Here is an 18,697-nt window from a genome sequence, read left to right as displayed (position 1 = left end):
CGAGAAACTGTTCTTGACTCGATTTTACAAAAACACCAACTTATATGGGGGATAGCAATGTCGAGGAAGCCCGGCGGGAGTCCACTGTGTCCCTGGACCACAGCACATCTGCCCATTAAGTCTGGCAGACGTTTTTTAAATTATGAGAAGTGCCCTCTTTTTTACTTGAGCCCCTGCCCTTCAAAATGTCTGTGCACGTCCCTGCATAGCAGATGTATGCTAAGGGCAGCATGGTGGCTCAGTGGTTAATATTGCTGCCTTGCAGTGCTGGGGACTTGGGTTCAAATCCCACTAAGGACAACAATAAATAAAGCTTTATTATTATTATAATAATATCAGCAGAGAGAACTGTGCTCGTGATGTCATCAGAGAGCATTCCAAAAAGAAAAGAATTTCCTCTGTAGTATTCAGCAGCTAATAAGTACAGGAAGGATTAAGATTTTTTAATAGAAGTAATTTACAAATATGTTTGTTTAACTTTCTGCCACCAGTTGATTTAAAAGAAAAAAGGTTTTCACCGGAGGGGTACTCTGCCGGAAAACATCTTATCCCCTATCCAAAGGATAGGGGATAAGAGGTCTAATTACGAGGGTCCCACCACTGGGGACCCCTGCGATCTCCACTGTGGCATCCCAGTTATCCGGTGCATGGAGCGAACTTGGCTCTGTGCCGGATGACTGGCCACTAATGCCGCCACATCCACTCCATTCATGTCTATGGGAGGAGGCATGATGGCTACTAAGAATTACATGAATGGAGGGGGCGTGGCTTGACGTCACGAACATGGAAGCTCCAAGCTTCCGTGTTCTGGACACCGCTGCTGACCCAGAGATCGCGGCGGGACCTCTGTGATCAGACATCTTATCCCCTATCTTTTGGATAGGGGATAAGATGTTTTCTGGTGGAGTACCCCTTTAAGGCAGTTTTCAACCCTGTTACAAACTAAAATTTCTAAACCAGACGTCTGAGGGAAAGTGTCAAACGCCTTTGCAAAATCCAAAACACCATGGGGGAGAGTTATCAGAACCTGTGCAGAGTAAAGTTTACCATTTGCCCATAAAAACCAACGAGATAGCTTATTTTTATTTTTTTCAACTGGTCAACATTTACACCGGCTCTGATAAATATCTCCCTATCTCCACAGCCAACCTGGAAGAAGAAGAAGAAAACAAATGCATATCAGGGCAAAAACCAAGCCATAAGACACAGAAATAACTGCCTGTACAGCTCAGAGACAGGACTGTGTGGAGAAGTGTACAAAACTATTTTGGCTGTACTGTAAGTTCCCAAGAGCACAGCGGCCTCTATAATTTCTAAATGGAAGAAGTGTGGATCAACCAGGAATCTTCCTAGAGTCGACCCCCAACGAACTAAGTAATTAGGGAAGAAAGGCCTTGGTAACAGTGGAGACCAAGAACCCAATGGTCAATCTCGCTGTTCTCTAAAGATTGTGGTGGAGATTTATCAAAACCTGTGCAGAGGAAAAGTGGTGCAGTTGCCCATAGCAACCAATCCGATCCCTTTTATTTAAAAAAAAAAGGCCTCTGAAAAATTAAAGAAGCAATCTGATTGGTTGCTATGGGCAACTGCACCACTTCTCCTCTGCACAGGTTTTGAAAAATCTCCCCACCGTGGCAGATGGGAGAAACTTCCAGAAGGTCAACCATCACTGTCTGTAGTACTTCACCAATCTGGGCTTTATGGCAAAGTGGCCAAAAATAATACTCTCCTCAGTAAAAGACACATGGAGTTTCCAAAAAAATCCACCTAAAGTACTCTCAGACTGCGAAAAAAAAAAAAAACATTCTATGGTCTGATGAAACTAAGATTGACCTTTTGGCCCCTAATTCTAAGGGTCATGTCATCACCTGCCCAATACCATCCCTACAGTGAAGCATGGTGGAGTCAGCATCGTGCATTTTCAGCGGCTGGGACAGGGCGACAGGTAAAGGAAAACTAAACAGAGCAAAGTACTGAGTAAGGCTATGTTGATATGACAGAAATTCCGCATAGATGCGTGCATTCTGCAGACGCATTATTTTGACCAGAATTCCTCATCTTTCAATCATATGCAGAATTTTTTCAGAATATATGTGGGGGGGAAAAGGGCCTGTATTCATTGCAAATGTTAACTTTCATGCAAATTCTGCATGAAATTCACACCGAATGCCCATTTAGCATTTTGACTTCAATGGTCTTCAGCTGAATTCCGCAAAAAACATTTTTTTATATTTTTATATTTTTGCAGAACATAGAATTTCAGCTGCAAAATGTCAGCAGCAAAAATTTGACTGTGTAAATGGGACTGCGGAACCCCACTGAACTCAATATGCTTGAAACACATACAGAATTTCCATGCAGATTTCAATGAGGAAATTCTGCCGTGTGAACATAGCTTAAAGGATCTGAATACTTACATCACTGCAATATTTTATTTTTCCTTTTCAATAAATTAGCAAACATTTCTAGCATTCTGTTATCATTTAGTCATTATGAGATATTGAGTGCAGAATGATAGGGGAATATTTTTATGTTTTGTTTTTTGTTTTTTTTAAAGCACAAGGCCACAACATACAAAAATATGAAAAAAGTGATAGGATCTAAAGACTTTCTGAATGAATTGTAAAAATGTATAAATAAATAAAATCATACAACTGGGTCTCTGGTCCCTACAAGGAGATTTCATTCAAGTGGCTGCTTAAATGTCACTTCCTCTCCTACATTGATCTCAGAAAATGGCATTTAAGTGATCAAGGACCATATCAGATTCCTTCTCTCTAGAAAGGTCATCCTTTTTTTTGAAAATTTACAGGCAGTCTACAAGGAGTCATGCCAAGTCTCACTGTCTTTTCTCTATTTGAAAAAAAGAAGGAAAGAGCGCTCCATAGCGTAATACCGCAAGACACGTCAGGTAAGGTGGAGGATGGCTTTATTAATAAATAAAGCCATCCTCCAAACCGGACGTGTCTGCTTCTGCTCAGCACCATTGAATCCCATCACACCTTGAAGTCTTATCTTGCCATTTTCTCTATTGGAGACAGTTCAGGCTTGGGTTGTAGATCTAAATAACCATACCAAGATCCAACTAAAGGATGTACAGATCTAGAACCACACCTGGGCCCTAGTGCCTAAGGGGATCCAATGGTTCCTATGCCACATAGCTCCCCTACACACTTTGCATTGGGAGTCACAAGCTTCAAGTTACAACTCTGTATACGATAAGTCCATTGTTATGCTATACATCTTTGGAGGTCTGTCAGACATTGACTCAGTTGCTGGCATGCTGAAATATCATTTTTGTGTGTAAAATGTGCAGATTTTTCATTGTTGTGTATACATTGCCGCTAAAGTCTATGGGTTGGATGGATTTTGATGCATTGATCTAAACATGCCCTATGATTGCTTCATAAGTAAGGCCACCATAATGCTAACAGATGATACCCATCAAGAAATGCCAACTCTTCACAGGAAAGGGGAAAGAGACAGAAAAACTGTCCCAAAACAAAAACAAAAAATTGGAGGATTCATATGTCATGGCCAATGAATGAAGTGAAAATCCCAATATCATCAGACATACAAGACTGGTAGAGACTATGGGACAAGCACAGATGAGACCGGGAGCAAAGAATGGGCAAAGATCAGATAGGAGGAACAAAGGGAGAAGAATGATATAGGTAAAAGGGTAACATAACCGGAAAAAAGCCATCAGCCACAAGGGGAACTGGAGGGGAGAAAATTTATGAGGAATGTAATCTGTCCATGGTGCCTATATCCGTAAGGAAACTAGAAAGAGGTCATATAAACCTTTATATGTTCATATCCCTATTATCTATTATAAATCTATATAACAATGGATTTGAAAGAAGTAACAAAGAGATAAAACAATTTCCATTATTTGAGTTTGTTGTGTACAATTTGACTTCTATAATATAACTAGTTCATTTATGAGGCTCACCTTTAATAAATAAAACGCTTGCTCAAAATATTTAACAATAACCACTATAGTAAAGTGTAACCTGCAAAAATCTTTGGAGACTATTACTAGGATGTAAATTTTAAGATCCTGCTGTGAAAATAGACTTAGCGTACTGAGAAATTAGAAGAGTACGAACATTATGCTGCCTACGGAGTGTTAGAAATAATATAACAATATCTAGTTTATTCACGCATTGCCAAATTCTCCTTGTGAATCAGCCAAACAAATAAGTAGAACATTAACATTGTACAGATTGTGGATTTAGAAGGGAGAATTGAAAAGCAACACAATTCCTTCGCAAAGCTAAAGAAAAACTATTGAAATGGTTGCTTGGAACTTTTATGTTTATTACCTGAAGCAAAAAAAAAAAAAAAACATCCACCTAGATAAATGTCTGTTCCTGAATTCCTAAATATCTCCTATCTTAGCCCCTCATTGCAATGGAAAGGTTAAACAACATCCCTTCCATGGGGCACTATCCACCTTCCTATCGGGGGCCATTACCTATTTACCTTCCATAACCTTACCCCAAGGGGGATTACCTTGGGATATCTACAATTGGCATTCCCTACCTATTTACTGGGGGCATCTACCTAATTGGGAAGTAATTACTCCGGGGGTGGGAGAGTGTTGGGCAGGGTGTGGAAAGGTGTCCCTTGTACAGTGGAGTAATTGCTGGTACTGATCTGTGTATAGTGGTTTTATTCAGTAACAGTATGGTCGAATTATTCAGTAACTATATGGTGGTAATAGTGGTAATGATGTGGTACAAATATTTTTTATGTGTGGTGAGTTGGGGTGCTGCAACAGTGTAGCAGGGTCTGGTGGTATTAACCCTGTGGGGTAAGCTGTTATTAACTCCTGATTTGTCGTGACGCCAGGATGTGGTTGTTTCCTGTAGAAGGCCCTGCCGACAACCAACCCAGAATGGCAGGCAATAAAGGAATGTCCACAGCAGGAATTGTGCAAATAACTGGAACTTTTACTTAAACTTCTTACGGAACAGTCTTTACAGTTATGCAGTTTCTTTAGAGGCAATCAGGATGCAGGATACCTCACAGGCTTGCTGGGACTTGTAGTATTGAGACTTATGCAGGCCACTGTGCTACTAATTATATGCTTGAGTTGAATAGTAGTCACTAGAAATTGTAGATAGAGCTTGATAACTCATGTTTTTAGTGGCTGCAGGTTCCTTAGGCTTTGGCCTAGTTGCAATTGTGCAGAAATTTGTATTGCTGTAGTGTACAGGATCAGGAGAAGGAACCAAGAGAGGAGAGCCAAAATTTAGAGACTACAGCCCCTTATATACTAGAGGGGCTGGACTAATCCCATTGGTTGCCAAGCATTGTGGTCCTGTACCCAGGGAACTCTGTGTACATCACATGACAGTCTCACATGACCAGGGAAGGTCCTATGCATTTGTACATCCTTTCTATACACTGAACAATATACAGACATATTATGAGCATATTTATACGAAACAGTAACCGATGATCAAGGGGTGAAGCCCTGCAGGAGTGCCCTATGGACTGCAGGGACTCTTCCTGAGGGGACTTAGAAAGGGTACAGGACCATGTCCTGTACCAGAACACCCCACCTGTATAGTGGTGTTATTTGTCCCTGTATAGAGTTTGGTTTAGTAATAATAGTATGATGATATTAGTCATTGCAGTAGTAATATGTCATCCTTGTGATATCTTGTCAGTGGGGGGGACCAAAATTAATCTTTGACTGTGTAGACAAAGATCCTTGCCCCAGCCCTGTCTGTAACACCATATAATTCTTGCTTACCACAATGCCAGGCTCCACTGATGCTAATGTGCACTCTCAGATTGCAGACACATTAAGTAGATAGTAGACTTCCATGCTCTCCATAGAGTAGGCATAGGCAACCTTTGGCAATGCAATTGTGGGGACCTGGGGTGTTGCAACTGTGTAGCAGGGTCTGGTGGTATTAACCCTGTGGGGTAAGGCGTTATTAACCCCTGATTTGTCGTGATGCCAGGATGTGGTTGTTTTCTGTAGAAGGCCCTACCAACAACCAACTCAGAAACGGCAGGCAATAAAGGAATGTCTACAGCAGGAATTGTGCAAATAATTGGAACTTTTACTTAAACTTCTTATGGAACAGTCTTTACAGTTATGCAGTTTCTTTAGAGACAGCCAAGATGCAGGATACCTCACAGGCTTGCTGGGACTTGTAGTATTGAGATTTATGCAGGCCACTGTGCTACTAATTGTATACTTGAGTTGAATAGTAGTCACTAGGAATTGTAGATAGAGTGGTTTTAGTGGCTGCAGGTTCCTTAGGCTTTGGCCTAGATGAGATGAATTTAGTATATATGCTGATTGTGCTTGCTTGAGTGCCAGGAACAAGAAAGAAGAGAGTGCAGGAACAAGAGAGCGAATTTAGAGACTACAGCCCCTTATATACTAGGGGGGCTGGACTAATCCCATTGGTTGACAAGCCTGGAGGTCCTGTAGCCAGGGAACTCTGGGTACATCACATGACAGTCTCACATGACCCAGGAAGGTCCTATACATTTTGTACATTTGTACATCCTTTATATACACATAATGAACAATATGCACAATACATTTATAATGCATTCATATATGAAGCAACTGATGAGCAAGGGGTGAAGCCCTGCAGGAGAACTGGACTGCAGGGACTCTTCCTGAGGGGACTTAAGACAGGAACAGGACCATGTCCTGTACCGGGACACCACACACTGTTTTGGACTACATTTTCTAATGATGCTTTGGCAGTATTTTGGCTGTAAGAGCATCATGGGACATGTAGTCCAAAACATCTGCAGCGCCAAAGGTTGCCGTAAAGTAATACTAATGTCAATCGCTTGCAGCACCTGTGATATATCACTGTGTGTATTATCACAGTGGAGACCGTACAAAAAAAGACAATCCCAACAATAACATTTTCTGTTTGTGTGATACCTGAACATTATAGTGTTATGATGTGTGCAGGAAAAAAATACATTGATGTTAATAATTGTAATATAAATCCAACACCAGTGGTCCCATTGGGTTATTGTTACGCCGAGCGCTCCGGGTCCCCGCTCCTCCCCGGAGCGCTCGCTTCACTCTCTCCGCTGCAGCGCTCCGGTCACGTCCTCTGACCCGGGGCGCTGCGATCCCGCTGCCAGCCGGGATGCGATTCGCGATGCGGGTAGCGCCCGCTCGCGATGCGCACCCCGGCTCCCCTACCTGACTCGCTCCCCGTCTGTTCTGTCCCGGCGCGCGCGGCCCCGCTCCCTAGGGCGCGCGCGCGCCGGGTCTCTGCGATTTAAAGGGCCACTGCGCCGCTGATTGGCGCAGTGGTTCCAATTAGGGTAATCACCTGTGCACTTCCCTATATTACCTCACTTCCCTTGCACTCCCTTGCCGGATCTTGTTGCCTTAGTGCCAGTGAAAGCGTTCCTTGTGTGTTCCTTGCCTGTGTTTCCAGACCTTCTGCCGTTGCCCCTGACTACGATCCTTGCTGCCTGCCCCGACCTTCTGCTACGTCCGACCTTGCTTCTGCCTACTCCCTTGTACCGCGCCTATCTTCAGCAGCCAGAGAGGTGAGCCGTTGCTAGTGGATACGACCTGGTCACTACCGCCGCAGCAAGACCATCCCGCTTTGCGGCGGGCTCTGGTGAAAACCAGTAGTGGCTTAGAACCGGTCCACTAGCACGGTCCACGCCAATCCCTCTCTGGCACAGAGGATCCACTACCTGCCAGCCGGCATCGTGACAGTAGATCCGGCCATGGATCCCGCTGAAGTTCCTCTGCCAGTTGTCGCTGACCTCACCACGGTGGTCGCCCAGCAGTCACAACAGATAGCGCAACAAGGCCAACAGCTGTCTCAACTGACCGTTATGCTACAACAGTTACTACCACAGCTTCAGCAGTCATCTCCTCCGCCAGCTCCTGCACCTCCTCCGCAGCGAGTGGCCGCTCCTGGGCTACGCCTATCCTTGCCGGATAAATTTGATGGGGACTCTAAGTTTTGCCGTGGCTTTCTTTCCCAATGTTCCCTGCATCTGGAGATGATGTCGGACCTGTTTCCCACTGAAAGGTCTAAGGTGGCTTTCGTAGTCAGTCTTCTGTCCGGAAAAGCCCTGTCATGGGCCACACCGCTCTGGGACCGCAATGACCCCGTCACTGCCTCTGTACACTCCTTCTTCTCGGAAATCCGAAGTGTCTTTGAGGAACCTGCCCGAGCCTCTTCTGCTGAGACTGCCCTGTTGAACCTGGTCCAGGGTAATTCTTCCGTTGGCGAGTATGCCGTACAATTCCGTACACTTGCTTCAGAATTGTCCTGGAATAATGAGGCCCTCTGCGCGACCTTCAAAAAAGGCCTATCCAGCAACATTAAAGATGTTCTGGCCGCACGAGAAATCCCTGCTAATCTACATGAACTCATTCACCTAGCCACTCGCATTGACATGCGTTTTTCTGAAAGGCGCCAGGAACTCCGCCAAGATATGGACTCTGTTCGCACGAGGCGTTTCGTCTCCTCGGCTCCTCTCTCCTCTGGTCCCCTGCAATCTGTTCCTGTGCCTCCCGCCGTGGAGGCTATGCAGGTCGACCGGTCTCGCCTGACACCTCAAGAGAGGACACGACGCCGTATGGAGAACCTCTGCCTGTACTGTGCTAGTACCGAACACTTCCTGAGGGATTGTCCTATCCGTCCTCCCCGCCTGGAAAGACGTACGCTGACTCCGCACAAAGGTGAGACAGTCCTTGATGTCTACTCTGCTTCTCCACGTCTTACTGTGCCTGTGCGGATGTCTGCCTCTGCCTTCTCCTTCCCTGCTGTGGCCTTCTTGGACTCTGGATCTGCAGGAAATTTTATTTTGGCCTCTCTCGTCAACAGGTTCAACATCCCGGTGACCAGTCTCGCCAGACCCCTCTACATCAATTGTGTAAATAATGAAAGATTGGACTGTACCATACGTTTCCGCACGGAGCCCCTTCTTATGAGCATCGGATCTCATCATGAGAGGATTGAACTTTTGGTCCTCCCCAATTGCACCTCGGAAATTCTCCTTGGACTTCCCTGGCTTCAACTTCATTCCCCTACCCTGGATTGGTCCACTGGGGAGATCAAGAGTTGGGGGTCCTCTTGTTCCAAGAACTGTCTAAAACCGGTTCCCAGTAACCCTTGCCGTAACTCTGTGGTTCCTCCAGTAACCGGTCTCCCTAAGGCCTATATGGACTTCGCGGATGTTTTCTGCAAAAAACAAGCTGAGACACTACCTCCTCACAGGCCTTATGATTGCCCTATCGACCTCCTCCCGGGCACTACTCCACCCCGGGGCAGAATTTATCCTCTCTCTGCCCCAGAGACTCTTGCCATGTCCGAATACGTCCAGGAGAATCTAAAGAAGGGCTTTATCCGTAAATCCTCCTCTCCTGCCGGAGCCGGATTTTTCTTTGTGTCCAAAAAAGATGGCTCCCTACGTCCTTGCATTGACTACCGCGGTCTTAATAAAATCACGGTTAAGAACCGCTACCCCTTACCCCTCATCTCTGAACTCTTTGATCGCCTCCAAGGTGCCCACATCTTCACTAAATTGGACTTAAGAGGCGCCTATAACCTCATCCGCATCAGAGAGGGGGACGAGTGGAAAACGGCATTTAACACCAGAGATGGACACTTTGAGTATCTGGTCATGCCCTTTGGACTGTGCAACGCCCCTGCCGTCTTCCAAGACTTTGTCAATGAAATTTTTCGTGATCTGTTATACTCCTGTGTTGTTGTATATCTGGACGATATCCTAATTTTTTCTGCCAATCTAGAAGAACACCGCCAGCATGTCCGTATGGTTCTTCAGAGACTTCGTGACAACCAACTCTATGCCAAAATTGAGAAATGTCTGTTTGAATGCCAATCTCTTCCTTTTCTAGGATATTTGGTCTCTGGCCAGGGACTACAGATGGATCCAGACAAACTCTCTGCCGTCTTAGATTGGCCACGCCCCTCCGGACTCCGTGCTATCCAACGCTTTTTGGGGTTCGCCAATTATTACAGGCAATTTATTCCACATTTTTCTACCATTGTGGCTCCTATCGTGGCTTTAACCAAAAAAAGTGCTGATCCCAAGTCCTGGCCTCCTCAAGCAGAAGACGCCTTTAAACGACTCAAGTCTGCCTTTTCTTCGGCTCCCGTCCTCTCCAGACCTGACCCTTCCAAACCCTTCCTATTGGAGGTTGATGCCTCCTCAGTGGGAGCTGGAGCTGTTCTTCTACAAAAAAATTCTTCCGGGCATGCTGTCACTTGTGGTTTTTTCTCTAGGACCTTCTCTCCAGCGGAGAGGAACTACTCCATCGGGGATCGAGAGCTTCTAGCCATTAAATTAGCACTTGAGGAATGGAGGCATCTGCTGGAGGGATCAAGTTCTCCTGTTATTATCTACACCGACCACAAGAACCTCTCCTACCTCCAGTCTGCCCAACGGCTGAATCCTCGCCAGGCCCGGTGGTCTCTGTTCTTTGCCCGATTTAATTTTGAGATTCACTTTCGTCCTGCCGATAAGAACATTAGGGCCGATGCTCTCTCTCGTTCCTCGGATGCCTCAGAAGTTGATCTCCCTCTGCAACACATCATTCCACCTGACTGCCTGATCTCCACTTCTCCTGCCTCCATCAGGCAGACTCCTCCAGGGAAGACCTTTGTTTCTCCACGCCAACGCCTCGGAATCCTCAAATGGGGTCACTCCTCCCATCTCGCAGGTCATGCGGGCATCAAGAAATCTGTGCAACTCATCTCCCGCTTCTATTGGTGGCCGACTCTGGAGACGGATGTTGGGGACTTTGTGCGAGCCTGCACTATCTGTGCCCGGGATAAGACTCCTCGCCAGAAGCCCGCTGGTTTTCTTCATCCTCTGCCTGTCCCCGAACAGCCTTGGTCTCTGATTGGTATGGATTTTATTACTGATTTACCCCCTTCCCGTGGCAACACTGTTATTTGGGTGGTCGTTGATCGATTCTCCAAAATGGCACATTTCATCCCTCTTCCTGGTCTTCCTTCTGCGCCTCAGTTGGCTAAACAATTTTTTGTACACATTTTTCGTCTTCACGGGTTGCCTACGCAGATTGTCTCGGATAGAGGTGTCCAATTCGTGTCTAAATTCTGGAGGGCTCTCTGTAAACAACTCAAGATTAAATTAAATTTTTCCTCTGCATATCATCCCCAGTCCAATGGACAAGTAGAAAGAATTAACCAGATCTTGGGTGATTATTTGCGACATTTTGTTTCCTCCCGCCAGGATGACTGGGCAGATCTCCTTCCATGGGCCGAATTCTCGTATAACTTCAGGGTCTCTGAATCTTCCTCCAAATCCCCATTTTTCGTGGTGTACGGCCGTCACCCTCTTCCCCCCCTCCCTACCCCCTTGCCCTCTGGTCTGCCCGCTGTGGATGAAATTTCTCGTGACCTTTCCATTATATGGAGAGAGACCCAAAATTCTCTCTTACAGGCTTCTTCACGCATGAAGAGGTTCGCGGATAAGAAAAGAAGAGCTCCCCCCGTTTTTTCCCCTGGAGACAAGGTATGGCTCTCCGCTAAATATGTCCGCTTCCGTGTCCCTAGCTACAAGTTGGGACCACGCTATCTTGGTCCTTTCAAAATTTTGTGTCAAATTAATCCTGTCTCTTATAAACTTCTTCTTCCTCCTTCTCTTCGTATCCCTAATGCCTTTCACGTCTCTCTTCTCAAACCACTCATCCTCAACCGTTTTTCTCCCAAATCTGTTCCTCCCACTCCTGTTTCCGGCTCCTCGGACGTCTTCTCGGTCAAGGAAATTTTGGCTGCCAAAAAGGTCAGAGGAAAAAATTTTTTTTTAGTAGACTGGGAGGGTTGTGGTCCTGAAGAGAGATCCTGGGAACCTGAGGACAACATCCTTGACAAAAGTCTGCTCCTCAGGTTCTCAGGCTCCAAGAAGAGGGGGAGACCCAAGGGGGGGGGTACTGTTACGCCGAGCGCTCCGGGTCCCCGCTCCTCCCCGGAGCGCTCGCTTCTCTCTCTCCGCTGCAGCGCTCCGGTCACGTCCTCTGACCCGGGGCGCTGCGATCCCGCTGCCAGCCGGGATGCGATTCGCGATGCGGGTAGCGCCCGCTCGCGATGCGCACCCCGGCTCCCCTACCTGACTCGCTCCCCGTCTGTTCTGTCCCGGCGCGCGCGGCCCCGCTCCCTAGGGCGCGCGCGCGCCGGGTCTCTGCGATTTAAAGGGCCACTGCGCCGCTGATTGGCGCAGTGGTTCCAATTAGGGTAATCACCTGTGCACTTCCCTATATTACCTCACTTCCCTTGCACTCCCTTGCCGGATCTTGTTGCCTTAGTGCCAGTGAAAGCGTTCCTTGTGTGTTCCTTGCCTGTGTTTCCAGACCTTCTGCCGTTGCCCCTGACTACGATCCTTGCTGCCTGCCCCGACCTTCTGCTACGTCCGACCTTGCTTCTGCCTACTCCCTTGTACCGCGCCTATCTTCAGCAGCCAGAGAGGTGAGCCGTTGCTAGTGGATACGACCTGGTCACTACCGCCGCAGCAAGACCATCCCGCTTTGCGGCGGGCTCTGGTGAAAACCAGTAGTGGCTTAGAACCGGTCCACTAGCACGGTCCACGCCAATCCCTCTCTGGCACAGAGGATCCACTACCTGCCAGCCGGCATCGTGACAGTTATGGGTTCAATAGTAAATTTTCCAATCCCCTTCTGGGAGGAGATCCTCCCTTCCGGGGAGCAATACCCTGTCTGTAACCCAATTAAAATATAACTTTTATTCTTGTTACTTAAAAAGTCTAACTGTGGTTGTGAAACTTATATAAATTTAAAATTATCAGGAGAGACAGTGTGTCTTCTTATATATGCCCACTTAGTGGTGCTATAGTACTGGTGCAAGAGTTATCCTATTTCTCGCTGTGTGTAGTGAGTGTATCACTCTACTAACACACAGTAACTCTGCACCCTTATTACACACTGTCTTCCTGTCTAAAATCTTAATGTTTTGCTCTAACGTTTCGTTAGAAAACTAACTTCTTCAGAGAGCTGCCTACTATGGCGTTCACGTGCGGCACTGCCTTTTATAACCCTGTATCGGCGCATCACTTCCGATGCGCCGAATGAAGTGTTAGGGTCCAATCAGGGCATGGTTGGCAATCCGTATGTTCCGGCCGCCATTCGCGCGCATGCCCCGTCATCTTATGATCCCGGGCATCTTCTTGTCGCTACTGCGCACGCGCATCCTCCCGCGAGTGCGCAGTGTTTCCTGTCCCATACTCGGTGGAACGCAAGCTCCGTCTCCTGACACGCAAGCCCTGTCTCTATTCTCTATGCGCGCATATGTCCCTGATCGGTCCCATTTCTCGTGGGGAGTGTTCTATTCTTCATATCCTTCATAAGCTTAAGCCTTCCTTGACTGTTTCTTGTACGCTAATATTTTTCTTGTATACATATGGTGGGTGATCTAAATATTTGGGGCTTTTATTACTTTCATTCTCATTATAGATTTTATTGTACATCATTTGATCATTCCTTATAATAGTTTTATTTTTATTTTTATGGATCTTCTATTGTCGTAGTGATTTTATCAATCTTGTATTTTTCCATTATGTCTCATTTACTCCTAAATTACTATGATTCTGTAAAGTTAAACATATCTAATCCTTCTTAATTTTCGTTTTTTAGTGTTTATTGAGTCATTATGTTATATATATCTATTTTTTATCCTTTTCTTTGTTTTATTATTTTTTGTTGTTAATTTTAGAGTTCACATATTATTTTTTGTTTTTTGTTGTTGGTTTCCAGATTCACATCCTCCAAGCTCATCCCTTCCATCCGTGGGTCCTTGTCTTCTCCCAAGGTAATTATTGTATTTTTATTTGTTTTCATGTTTGAGGGCCCAGGGTCGCTTTTGTATGTATAAGTTCAGGTTTCCCTGTGTCTAGGTATAAAGGTTCTCCTACTAATATATATCTATCACCATATGTTGTACTTTCCTCCTTCCTGTCATATCGGCTGAGGTAAAGGTAGTTGCCAGCATGTGAAAAAAGTGTTCACAGATTCACAGGATAATCTCTATAATACTTTTGTTATTTTCAATGTTTCCATATACAGGCTTCTTCCTCTTCATTCGAGGAAGGGTGTGAAGGAAAAACCTTCATTCAATCCTCCAGGATTTTTACTATTGAGGCGATAGATCCATTTCGCCTCCTCTTTAAGTAGAGTCTGATTTATATCTCCTCTTCTTGGGCCAATTTCATATTTCTCCAGGCCCCAAAATTTTATCTCATCCAGCTTATTGCCATGTTTTGTTCTCATGTGCCTCGCTATAGGAGTGTCCGTCCCTGTTCTAATTGTACTGATGTGTTTGCTGATACGTTTTCTCAACTCCTGTATAGTTTTTCCAACATATAGTTTGGGGCATGTACATCTTGCTATATATATTACATTCCGACTGCTGCAATTTATGAATTTCCTAATATCATATTTCCTCCCATCCTGTGGATTAATAAAATTCTTTGTTTTTGTCATAAATTTGCAGGAGGCACAGTGACCACAGGGGTATGATCCCTGTGGGGGGGCCGGTAACCATGTCCCCGGCCTTGACTCCTCTCTTCCTTCTTGGTGGTGGCTATGAACAAGCAGTTCTTGTTCATAGCCACCACTAAGAAGGAAGAGAGGAGTCAAGGCCGGGGACATGGTTACCGGCCCCCCCACTGGAAACCAACAACAAAAAACAAAAAATAATAATATGTGAACTCTAAAATTAACAACAAAAAATAATAAAACAAAGAAAAGGATAAAAAATAGATATATAAAACATAATGACTCAATAAACTCTAAAAAACGAAAATTAAGAAGGATTAGATATGTTTAACTTTACAGAATCATAGTAATTTAGGAGTAAATGAGACATAATGGAAAAATACAAGATTGATAAAATCACTACGACAATAGAAGATCCATAAAAATAAAAATAAAACTATTATAAGGAATGATCAAATGATGTACAATAAAATCTATAATGAGAATGAAAGTAATAAAAGCCCCAAATATTTAGATCACCCACCATATGTATACAAGAAAAATATTAGCGTACAAGAAACAGTCAAGGAAGGCTTAAGCTTATGAAGGATATGAAGAATAGAACACTCCCCACGAGAAATGGGACCGATCAGGGACATATGCGCGCATAGAGAATAGAGACAGGGCTTGCGTGTCAGGAGACGGAGCTTGCGTTCCACCGAGTATGGGACAGGAAACACTGCGCACACGCGGGAGGATGCGCGTGCGCAGTAGCGACAAGAAGATGCCCGGGATCATAAGATGACGGGGCATGCGCGCGAATGGCGGCCGGAACATACGGATTGCCAACCATGCCCTGATTGGACCCTAACACTTCATTCGGCGCATCGGAAGTGATGCGCCGATACAGGGTTATAAAAGGCAGTGCCGCACGTGAACGCCATAGTAGGCAGCTCTCTGAAGAAGTTAGTTTTCTAACGAAACGTTAGAGCAAAGCATTAAGATTTTAGACAGGAAGACAGTGTGTAATAAGGGTGCAGAGTTACTGTGTGTTAGTAGAGTGATACACTCACTACACACAGCGAGAAATAGGATAACTCTTGCACCAGTACTATAGCACCACTAAGTGGGCATATATAAGAAGACACACTGTCTCTCCTGATAATTTTAAATTTATATAAGTTTCACAACCACAGTTAGACTTTTTAAGTAACAAGAATAAAAGTTATATTTTAATTGGGTTACAGACAGGGTATTGCTCCCCGGAAGGGAGGATCTCCTCCCAGAAGGGGATTGGAAAATTTAATAATTGTAATATAGACAACTATTGAGTCACCCATATAACATCAATGATTAAGTCATAGGTGTGTAACAATAAAAACATACAGCACAACCTGTACCAAAAGGAATTTCTGCATTGGTAGCATACCCTAAGATCCTGCATAAATTCAACCCAACTATCGTCAACAAATGACGGTGATGCCAAACAGAACTGGCTTTCCTGGTTGATATTTTTGAACTTGCTCAGTAATGAAATCTTATTGGACCATGGTGTAATTCTTTACTAGTGCTGTTCTAGGCTGTTTTCTTCCATTACACCCTCTTCATTTTTTTATTCAATGCTTCACCAAAAGAGGTTGGTAAATTGGGCATTAAATTGGCTCTCCATCTTGGCTCAGCTGTGTAATGCTGTACTGCACTTCCATGGAGGCAGCCCTCCTTCTTGATACTACATATACATTAGCATCAAAAAGGTGTCTACAACCCTGAATCAGGGGCGTAGCTATAAAAGGTAGCAGTTGCACCGGGGCCCTGGTGCCTAAGGGGGCCCCAAAACACATCTGCCATATAAGAGACCAGAATTTTAATTGGCATATGGGGCCCCGTTGCAGATTTTGCATCGGGGATCAGAAGCTACAAGCTACGCCTCTGCCCTGAAATATGACAGCTAGCAAAAATAATCTGCTGAAATGATCTACTAGACACCTTTTATATCTATTGGGTCCCATGAAATGATTTCTGGTCAAATCAAGCCTGATCTTCAGACCCTCCACTTTCCACATATGTAATATTGCTATATAAAGCCACCAAAACCTTCGGGGCCCGTACACACTGCTGAAATTCAGCTTGTCAGCACTGAATTTAAAGGGGTACTCCGGTGGTTAATTTTTTTGACTATATGGTATCTTCTTTGTAAGTTTAGTTTTTTGCAATATACATGTGTTATATGTTTTGGCAGCATGTGTGTGTTTTTCTTACCTGTTTGTTGGGCAGGAAGTTCTGTAGTTCGGAGGGTTTTCTTTTACTGTTGTCCACAGTTCTGAGTCTGTTGTGGACAAGATGTCACATCTTTTTTTTTTTCTTCTCTCTGTCTGCATGAGAGGAATAAGCCACGCCCCCTCATCTCATCCAGCTGAGTACACAGCTCCTCACCTCTCCTCCCCCCGCTCTGTATTCTAAGGACGCAGGTCAGCACAGGAGAAGGACCTCACAGAGAAGATAAGTGTTATCTGAAGGGGAGGAGGATGAGAAGGTGCACGGGCTGGGGATGTATGGGGAAGAAATCTCATACTGGGAATGATCTCTATGGAAAACTTGCCCAGGTGCCCATAGCAACCAATCAGATTGCTTCTTTCATTTTTCACAGGCCTTCATAAAAATGAAAGCAGCAAGCTGATTGGTTTCTATGGGCAACTGGGCAAGTTTTCCTCTGCACAGGTTTTGATAAATCTCCCCCTATGTGTGAAGGGGAGGGGGGGGGGGGGGGGGACTCCTGAATGACACATGCTGGGAGTTGTAGTCCCTGTTGTGTGTGTATGCTAGTTTTTACAAACCAGTGTGCCTCCAGCTGTAGCAAAACTACAACTCCCAGCATGCCCTGACAGACTTTGGGCATGCTGGGAGTTGTAGATTTGCAACACCTGGAGGTACACTGGTTGGGAAACACTGTTCTAGCCTATTCAGCATACACATCATGTTACACCAGTGTTTCCCAACCAGTGTGCCTCCAGCTGTTGCAAAACTACAACTCCTAGCATGCCCAAAGGCTGTCAGGGCATGCTGGGAGTTTTAGTTTTGCAACACCTGGTGGCACCCTGGTTGGGAAACACTGGTGTATGCTCTGCAGAGGTGTGGTGAACTACAACCCCCGGGAGACTACAGAGGCAGCATGCTGGTGTTATACCACAGACTGAAGACTCCTGAATGACACATGCTGGGAGTTGTAGTCCCTTGTGTGTGTGTGTGTGTGTGTGTGTGTGTGCGCGTGACAGTGTATCCCAACCAAGGCTGATTATATTAGTGTGCTGTGTATAAGGGGGCCGACCTGGGAAAATAGTAGGATGGGTAAAGGGCGGAACAAACAAACAAATAAAAAAAGGAGCCACCCCAAACCAGCAAGGCATGTGGCATGCTGGGATTTGTAGTTTTCAGCAAAGCAAGAAACAGGAAATAGAAGCAAAGATAGGAAAACAAAGTGGGGGGTAAAAAAGACAACAAAGAACGGAAATAGAGTCGCCTAAACAACAAGAATAGAAATGAAACAAAACAAATAGGGTAAGTCAAAAACGGAAAAACACCTTGACCACCGGAGTACCCCTTTAATCTGCTGCCCTTTTCAGAGACAACAGAGATCACAGGGAATGTTATACAATAGAATGTCCATAGATGTTGAGACTCTGATATCTGAGGTTGATTCAACTTTTTTTGAGAAGTTGAGAAGTTGAGCAGAATTTCTGCCAGATATCGAGCCAGCGGCACTAGGACCGTGCGGACTACATTGCCATCCCCATAGATGGCAATGCGTTTCTGAGCAGATCTCCTAAAAGATCCACCCAGAAATGCATTGCAGTCTATGGGTGCATCAATGCAGTCTGCTTGGTCCTAGCTCCGCCGGTTCAATCTCCGGCAGAAATTCTGCTCAGAAATTCTGCAGTGTGAACCCAGCCTAAGGTTGCGTTCCCACCTGGTGTATATGCAGCGTATCACGCTCACTATACACACAGGGCTTTCCGGGGGCAGCCCTATGCATGTAGTGAGTTTTGGAGGCGGAGACTCACCTCTGAAACTCACTACACACACACAGGGCTGCCACCAGAATGACCTGTGTGTAGTATTGTGAGCGAGGAATACGCAACGTATACGCTACGTGGGAATGCACCCTTAACCCCTTAAGGACACAGGGCGTATCCATAC

At 45.3% G+C, this 18,697-nt stretch overlaps 1 protein-coding gene across 4 annotated transcripts in view; it reads right to left on the bottom strand.

The window, feature by feature from the left end:
- The window catches only part of LDAF1 (lipid droplet assembly factor 1), a 150,055-nt gene that overhangs the window by 88,255 nt on the left and 43,103 nt on the right, over nucleotides 1-18,697 (bottom strand). The window contains exon 1 of one of the 4 annotated variants that reach the window (XM_056535453.1): nucleotides 16,763-16,949. The exons of the other annotated variants lie outside the window; for them this stretch is intronic. The gene's annotated coding sequence lies outside the window, so the exon portion shown is untranslated. Of the gene's footprint in view, nucleotides 1-16,762; nucleotides 16,950-18,697 lie in introns of those variants that run through there. 4 annotated transcript variants of the gene reach the window in all.

This window comes from Hyla sarda, chromosome 8, assembly GCF_029499605.1.
Source record: "Hyla sarda isolate aHylSar1 chromosome 8, aHylSar1.hap1, whole genome shotgun sequence".
Classification (NCBI taxonomy): Eukaryota; Metazoa; Chordata; class Amphibia; order Anura; family Hylidae; genus Hyla; species Hyla sarda.
Note: the sequence above shows the minus strand (reverse complement) of the source record. Positions and strands in the feature narration are given on the sequence as shown.